Raw genomic sequence first — 8905 nt, 5'->3', positions numbered from 1 at the left:
GTCGATCTCCATGCTTCATATGAACTGGCGTCCGTTTGGAGTACGAATCGCTCGGCGAAGTCGGGGCATGCCAGGACTGGTGCTTGCGTGAGTCTTTCCTTGAGAGTCTCGAATGCCTGATGTTGTTCGTCTGTCCACTCCCACTTTTGATCCTTTTTGAGCAGGTTGGTCATGGGCTGGACCACCGTGGCGATACCACGGTACCAGGATGCCATCCCGATACAGCGTCGCAGTTCTTTCAGTGTGGTAAGCGGTGTTAGTTTCTGGACTGCGCTGACCTTGTCTGGGTCCGTGTGGATGCCTTGTTCGCTGATGACATGGCCGCGGTAGACTAAACTCTTCCTGAAGAAACTGCAATTGTTTCGGTTTAGTCGGAGGTTCGCCTCTCGCAGCCTCCTGAAGACCTCGCGAAGGTGGTCGATGTGTTCTTCTAGTGTGGCTCCGATGACGATGATGTCGTCGAGATACGCGAACGCGTACGGCTCCATGGTGGGTCCGATGACGCTGTCCAAGGCTCGCTGGAACGTCGCTGGGGCTGAGTGCAGGCCGAAAGGCATGACCTTCCAATGGAAGAGTCCTCTGCCGGGGACGGTAAATGCTGTTGCCTCTCTGCTGCTCTTGGCAACCGGGATCTGTCAGTATCCGTTTTTGAGGTCCAGCGTGGAGATGTAGCGAGCGTGGCGTAGTCTCTCGAGAATGTGGTTAATCCGTGGCAGCGGATACGCGTCAGGCACCGAGCGGGCATTTAGCTGGCAACTCCGTTCTCTTTCGTAGTGATCAGACGTGTTTTTGTTTTGCGCTCCGCATTTTTTCCTTTTGTTTTGAATAAACAGCCGGTGTTTTCCTAACTAAATTCTAATTATACTTCCTAACCAGACAACAATCTGGAAACCAATTCTATTACGCGAGTGCAAATTAAATAACTGCGGTAGCGGATTGTGTTTTTAAAAAGTTTTTATTTTACTTCGAACTTCACTGATATAGATTTAAGTAGAGGGTCACAAAGGAATTCCGGGCAAAGGGATTGCGCGATCTTAATTGTTAGCTAGACTTTGCGGTGTCGCTGCTGGATCAAGACTGACTTGAACTTTCTGATCTTTGCATCGTTGATCCCTTTCGGGAATAGTTTTTCTATAAACATTTCAATTGATTTCGCCATCCCGAGTATTGGATTTCGTCATCCAAAAAGAGAACTGTAAAAGGCCTAAAGTGCATGATCTGCAGAAAGCCGGGAGTGAGATTGTTTATGAGAAGCCGGGTGTGGGCAAACATTGGTTTTCCATTTAGGCGAGTGTCAAAGATTGGGATTGCGGCGGGAGCCCTTGAGATTGTACATCTTAGAAATCAATTAGGCGGAGGCCCAAGATTGAAATTGTTTTCGTTTTGGAAAGCCAAAGATTGTTTACAACTCGTATAAGAGCTCAATAGAATTGGGTACGTTAACTCCCCCCATTCTTAAATGTTTCGTCCCGATACATTTTGAAGTTCTGATAGAGCTCTAATTTCTTCTGACAGTATTTGAATGTTGCTTTCCACTATTTCTTCTGACGGTATTCTTATTGATTTAATAAGTACAAATTTGGTTAATTTATAGCCGAAGTAAAATAACATTATCAATATCAAAATGATTAAAAATAATGTTGTTAATGGTAAGGCCGTATTACCTAATGTTATAAGGGGATTTAAAATATTAACATTATCAAAAGAAAATTGCTTATCATTCGATTGTATATAATCAACTAATTCAAAATCGCTATATCTATGATGCGATATATATCTTAGAATTTTACCCTTATCATTTATGTGGGTTATATTATTTATTACAATTGTGTTGTTGAATATAAGGAGATACGATCCTAACAAAGTAGTATTGTCTACGATATTTTTGCCTGAAACTAATATGGCACCATCCTGAATGATGTCTATTTCTTTGTTTTTTCCCCTTTTTTAAGTGCAGTTGGCTTTAAAGCCATTAAGTAAATTACTGAAACAGGTATTCTTTAAATTTATTTGTGCGTAATTGTTAAAAGTTTCACTTTTAAAATTATTCATTAAATAGTATTTCTCCTTACATTCACAAACTTAACTAACATTCCATCATTTTGTGAGATGGCTCTTGCATGGTAAAACTTGCAAATATCTTTAATTTGAGGATATTTTATGTAAATGATTATTAAATCTGCATTTCGAATTATTTTAACCGTTGCAATGTCCAGCAGATCAGACAGTTCAACAGGATGTTTTTCATGCTTATAAATGTCCTCTATTTCGTTTTTATTTAAAATTTTTGTATTGAAAATGTTTACTTTTAAGAGGGTTATGGTATCAACTAAATTTAGTAGGTCAAAAGTTATTAATTTTAAACGATGCTTTCTCAGTATCGTTTCTTCATTGAAGATGACATTTTTTAATGAATTTGATAGCAATTCAATTTCTTTAAAAAATTTGGAATTTATTACAAATTGTTTATTATTATTTTCAGTTAATTCATTTACTTTATTTTGTATTTTCAAAAAGTCGTCATGATCAGGGCTGCCTGCTATCCATTTCCAAATGGTACCTAATTCATTAATTCGCCTTTCATTCCGTTTTGGAACTAATTCTGAAATCATTAATTTTAATAGACTTAAGTCCATTGATATTTCCCACTCATCGTCTGAATTAATTGATTTGTTGACATATTTGGATTCTTTATCAATTATCTCTCTATAAAAACTCAAATTAGTAATATGGAAAAGTTCAGCGTATGTTTCATAAGTGTAAACGTCTCTGTCGTCTTTGAGCAATAGATAGTCACTATGCGTATTACTTCCGAAGTCGTCAATATAACAAAAGTCAGTATTAGTATATTCGCATACATTTTCTGGAAAAAATATTTAATATTTGATGTTATCTTTATGTATAATTCTGTTTCTATTGTTGATTATAATTTTATTCGGTCGATTTTCCTTAACTACCTACTTTTTGTATCGGGATTGAAGTTTATTTCTTTCCCCGAATTTCATTTCATAAACTACTTCTCCTATTTTATAATCTTTTTTTCTTCTATCTTTGTTATGTAGCTTAAGCATTTTGGTCTGAGCTTCCTTAAGTAATATTGGATTATGTTTGTGTTCTATTTTGTTATACAATATGTCATATGGCATTTGATTGGTCGTTGAATGTATCGTCAGGTTATATTTCAGTGCCGCCCTTATTATTATTTCTGAATAATCTGTTAGATTTAATTCATCCTTGATGCACCGCGCTATTTCTGTTAGTGTGGAATGTACCCTTTCTACCTGACCATTTGAGGTGCTGTGTCTGGGATCAGCATAATAAATAGTTAAGTTACTTCTTTGTATGAATGATCTAAATTGTGCTGAAGTAAAGCTTGGTTCGTTGTCAGTCATTAATGATGTTGCTAACGGAAAGTGTTGCAAAATTTCCATTACCTTATTTTCAATGTTTAATTTACTTTGAATTTCCTTGACCACCAAGTATTTGGAATAAGAATCTATACAAGTTATGAATGTTAGGTTTTGGGCATAGTATATGTCTAAGTGTAATTGATCTCCTTCTTTTGCTGGAATGGGAGCTTCCCCAATTGGAATTTTTACAGGGTGTCTGTGATATTTGTTTTTGTTACAGATCTCACAATTTTTTATATATTCTTTTAATTTTTTGTGCAGGTTTGGCCAATAATACAGCTTAGTTATTTGTTTGTAATTTTCATCTAGTCCTCTATGGGCTCTGCAATGTGTTTCTTCTATAATTATAGCTTTATCTTCTGAATTTACTACATCTTGGAGGAACTTTCTCGTGAAGAGAAATTTATTTATGAAGTTTTCCTTTAGCTTATTTTGGATAAGGTATAAATCTTCTAAAGTGCAGTGTATTCCTGTGGTTAAGTGAGGCTGAATAAATTCTTTTAAAATGATTAGCAGATTGTCTACCGTATCAAATTCAATAATATATCGGGTATTTTCATAAACTCTTACTAACTCATGAACTGTGAATCTCCCTTGCGCTAATAGTAGCTGTTGTTTAAATTGGTTTAGAGGCTTGCTAGTCTCTTGAATGACGTTTTCAAAACTACTCTCTGCTGAATGCTGAGTATTTATGTCTGATTCTGATTCTGTCTGGTCGACATCACTACGTCCGCTACTACGTTAGTTGAGCCTGGCTTATAAATGATTTTTGGTGTAAAACTTTCTATGAAGTAATACCAACGTTTCATTTCAACATTTGGATTTTTTTGCGACATTGCAAAGGACAAAGGTTGGTGATCTGTATGTATTTCAATTCCACTCACTCCGGTATTGTATAGTCTTTGGTTTTACTTAAAGTTTTAGAAATAAATGTTATGGGATTCCCATCTTGCGACAAAACTGCACCTATTGCTATGTCCGATGCATCTGTGGTTAATGTGAATTTTTTATTGTAATCTGGTTGTACTAATTCAATATGTGCTATTAAACTGTCCTTTAAATTATTAAATGCTCCAATTGCTGCTTCATCCAGTTGTATTAATGTTTTCTTGGATGCCCTTCGTGAAACTTTCCCATTTACTCCACTCAGATATTTTGTTAATGGTTTGGCAATTGTGGCATAATTTCGGCCAAATTTTCTGTAATACCCTGTTAGTCCTAAGAAGCTACGTAGCTCTCTGATATTTTTAGGAATTGGATAGTTTTGTATTGCGGAGATTTTGTCTGGATCTGTTTTAATGATATTTTGGGAAACAATGTATCCCAGAAATTTGGTTTCCAATTGAAAGAATTTAGACTTTTCTAGGGAAATTTTCATGTTAGCGTTTTGCAATATCTGTATTATATGAATTAGATCTTTATAATGTTGTTCTATAGTTTTTGAAAATATTATTATATCGTCCATATAGACGTGACAAGTTTTCCCAACTTGTTCTCTAAGTATATCGTCCATTGCCCTTTGGAAAATTCTGGGAGCGTTCGTCAATCCCATAGGCATTCTTAGAAATTCATATTTGCCGTTATTTATGGAAAAAGATGTTTTTTCAATATCTGATTCCCTCATTAAAATCTGATAGAAACCTGACTCTAAATCAATGGCCGAGAAATACTTTGCCTTACCTAAATTGGCAAGGATTACTGAAGGATCTTGCATAGGGTATCTATCCGGTATGGTGTTTTCATTAAGTTTCTTAAATTCTATTACTAATCTATGTTTAGGAGTTCCGTCCTCATTTACTCCCTTCTTTGGTACTACTATTACCGGTGAATTATATGGGCTTTTACTAGGTCTGATTATGCCTTCTTCTAACATTTTACTTATTTCGTTATTAACGAAATCGTTAACCGAATAAGCGTATGGATACTGCTTGCCATATACCGGTCTATCATGTTCAGTGTTAATCTCTCCTTTTATATCCGTTCTGAACGGTAACTGTAAATTTATATTGGCATGGTCTTCTTCGATGATAGATACCATTTTCTCTCTGAGATTTTCTAAATTGTCCTCTTTGTAGGTTATTGTGTTATACAATTTCATTTTTTTCAATTCAGAATTTGCATAACTTTGAATGTCGGATATTTCCCAAACTTTTAAATTGTTCATTGTCGGATAAATCAACGACGGCGTGTTCAGGATTCGTTAATCCCAAACTATTCGAACTTTTAGTGTCGGATAATTCAACGACGGCGTGCTCAGGATATTTTAATCCCAAACTATTAAAACTTTGGATGTCGGATAATTCAACGACGGCGGGTTCAGGATATTTGAATCCCAAACTATTGACGGATAATTCTTCGTCGGCGTGCTCAGGATTTTTTGATCCCAAGCTATATAAACTTCCTTCTACCTTTAACGAATCACTTTTCATTTCTTTTTCTTCTTCAAAATATTTTTTTATTATATATTCCTTCAACGGAAGGATGGTTTTTCCTTCTATAAAGGTTAATTTGTTTAAAGAAAGGACCTCGTCATATAGAAGTTTCTCCTCATTGTCTTTATAACTTAAAGTCCCCTTTCCTGTATCAATAACAGCTCCGATTTTCTTTAATAGGTTAAATCCTATTAGTAAATCTGCCTCCATTCCATCTATTTCGTAAAACACTTGTTTTGTGTTGAAAATAGTTATGTTATGGAAATATTTAATTATTGAAAACCCATTCACTGTAGCAACTTTCTTATAAATTGATAATTCTTTTTTATTTTCGTAAACTCCTTTTTTTATATAACAGGAAGTTGCTCCCGTATCTATCAAAACTTTTAATTCTCTGTTTATTTTTTTATCTACTCTTTTTAAGTAGGCCAGTCCTACTTCGGGGGCTGATCTAAAAAATGGTCCTCCTCAATGTTATTTATCCGCATTGCTTTAGTAGCCGGTTGTTCCGACGTTTCATTTGGCTTTCGTTTCTGCGCTTGATTTGCGTTAGACTGATTATTCGGTACTACGTTTGCCCTAAAATGCTGAGCTTGGTTATAATTTTTATTATTTCTCCTATAATAACCATTAGTATTCTCCCGATAATTTCTAATATTATTATTATTATTATTTCCCCTGAATTGATTGCTGTTCTGTCGGTTCTGGATTTGTATCGATTCGTCTACATCCATTGGTTCCGGGGCCTGATTTTGTTGTCTACTACCCAAGAAATAGGGTTGTCCCCATGACATGTTATTCCTCTGAAAATCCTTTTTTTGGTCGAATGGTGAACTATTAGTCCTAGGTTGTCGTTGGTTGAATCTTAAGGTATTGTAATTATTATTCCCTGAATTTCTGGGGCCGCTGCATTGGTAGGCAAATTGGGGCCGAATGTTATTAGATTGCAATTCCTGTACCTTTGCCAAGGCATTCGGTAAATCTGGGGGATTCAATGAAAATAGGATTTCTGCAATGCCGCCGTTTAGGCCAGTGACAAAAATGCGTAAGGCATTGTCTCTAATTTTTTTATTTGATTCTTTGGTGATTTCACTGTCCTTTCCGTGAGTCATTATTGTCTTATTTATTAGCAAGGTCATTTTCTTGTTAACCTCGTTATAGAAATCTATAATTGAAAGGTTCCCTTGTCGGAGAACGCTTAACTCCTGTTCTATTATGTAAATTGGTCTCTTGTCACTGTAAACAAAGTCAAGTCGTGAAAGTATGGCATCAAAATTTAAAACTGCCCCGTGGTTGGTCAGTGCGTCATGTGCTGGTCCTTTTATTTTGTTTCTCAAAATTGTTAATGCAATATAATATTGCTTACTTCCTTTCTTATATAACTTCACTGCAGTTTCTGCAGCTTCCCTCCATCCTACGTATTGGTTTAATCCACCATTGAAAATTGGTAGGGATTCTATTACCTTTAATGTGGTGTCATCTTTTATTGTCTCGTCTATTGTTTCTGCCTGATAATCTGATACCTGATCGGATTTAGTTTCTATTTGTTGTTTTAAATTTACAATTTGCTCTTGTACTTGTGAAATTTGAAGTGCTATCAATTGTTTGACCAGATCTGCTGTGAGATCGGTCCTTGTTTGAGAGTTAATCATTTTTAGTTTTTCAAAATCTAAAGTTAGTTGATCCACCTTTAATTTTTCTTATATGTTTGTTTTTATAATCTAATATAACCTAATTGAACTTATATATTTATTAATACAACTTTTGCTCGCGAACTATCCGGTAGGGGTCGTCCTTCTTAGTTTGGCTGACAGATCTTCGAACGGGTCTTCCTTCTTGATTTGGCTGATAGGTCTTCGAACGGGTATTCCTTCTTAAATTTCTTTGTTTAACTGGGTCTTCTGGGGGTCTTCCTTCTTTGGTTTAGCTGATAGTTTCACTTTCTTTGTGTTTTGTTTTGGTTGGTTTTGTTTAAAAACTTTGGTTTTTTTGGGTTTTTTGTATTTTTGAATTATCTTGATTAGCTTTTGTATTTATTTGTATTTTGTATTGTATTTGTATTTGTATTGTATATTGTATTTATTTTTGCACACTCTAAGCTCCGGTTTGTTTCCTTTTTATCTCACTTTTTCTTATCTTATATCTCACAGTCACTCCGCGTTTTTAATAATTGAAGGATTTATTCCATTAATTAATTGTCCTTCGGGTTTCGGCACGACGCAACACTTTTATTATTCGGTGCTTTTTATACAACGTCGCCCCACGTTGGGCGCCAATTAAATAACTGTGGTAGCGGATTGTGTTTTTAAAAAGTTTTTATTTTACTTCGAACTTCACTGATATAGATTTAAGTAGAGGGTCACAAAGGAATTCCGGGCAAAGGGATTGCGCGATCTTAATTTTTAGCTAGACTTTGCGGTGTCTCTGCTGGATCAAGACTGACTTGAACTTTCTGATCTTTGCATCGTTGATCCCTTTCGGGAATAGTTTTTCTATAAGCATTTCAATTGATTTCGCCATCCCGAGTATTGGATTTCGTCATCAAAGAGAGAACTGTAAAAGGCCTAAAGTGCAGGATCTGCAGAAAGCCGGGAGTGAGATTGTTTATGAGAAGCCGGGTGTGGGCAAACATTGGTTTTCCATTTAGGCGAGTGTCAAAGATTGGGATTGCGGCGGGAGCCCTTGAGATTGTACATCTTAGAAATCAATTAGGCGGAGGCCCAAGATTGAAATTGTTTTCGTTTTGGAAAGCCAAAGATTGTTTACAACTCGTATAAGAGCTCAATAGAATTGGGTACGTTAACTTGCATGCCTTTTGATTTGTGTTAAAATATTATTTAACTTTTTATTTTTCGGCGTCGGCTTGTGTTTGTGTTGTTGCAGTGAGTAAGTATTGCATTGCAGTCCGCTCTCGTCTGGTAGCTTTTGTTGTTTTATCACTCTCTCGCTATCACCTCAACTTCAATAACTGTTCTTTCTCTCTCGCTCTTTAAACTTTCTGAGCAATAGTGCTCTCTGTTTAGTAGCTCTCGCTATAACCGCTCTCCACTCTGCACATTGTCT

Source organism: Drosophila persimilis, unplaced genomic scaffold (genome assembly GCF_003286085.1).
Source record: "Drosophila persimilis strain 14011-0111.01,24,50 unplaced genomic scaffold, DperRS2 tig00001093-arrow-arrow-pilon, whole genome shotgun sequence".
In the NCBI taxonomy this organism is placed as follows: Eukaryota; Metazoa; Arthropoda; class Insecta; order Diptera; family Drosophilidae; genus Drosophila; species Drosophila persimilis.
Note: the sequence above shows the minus strand (reverse complement) of the source record.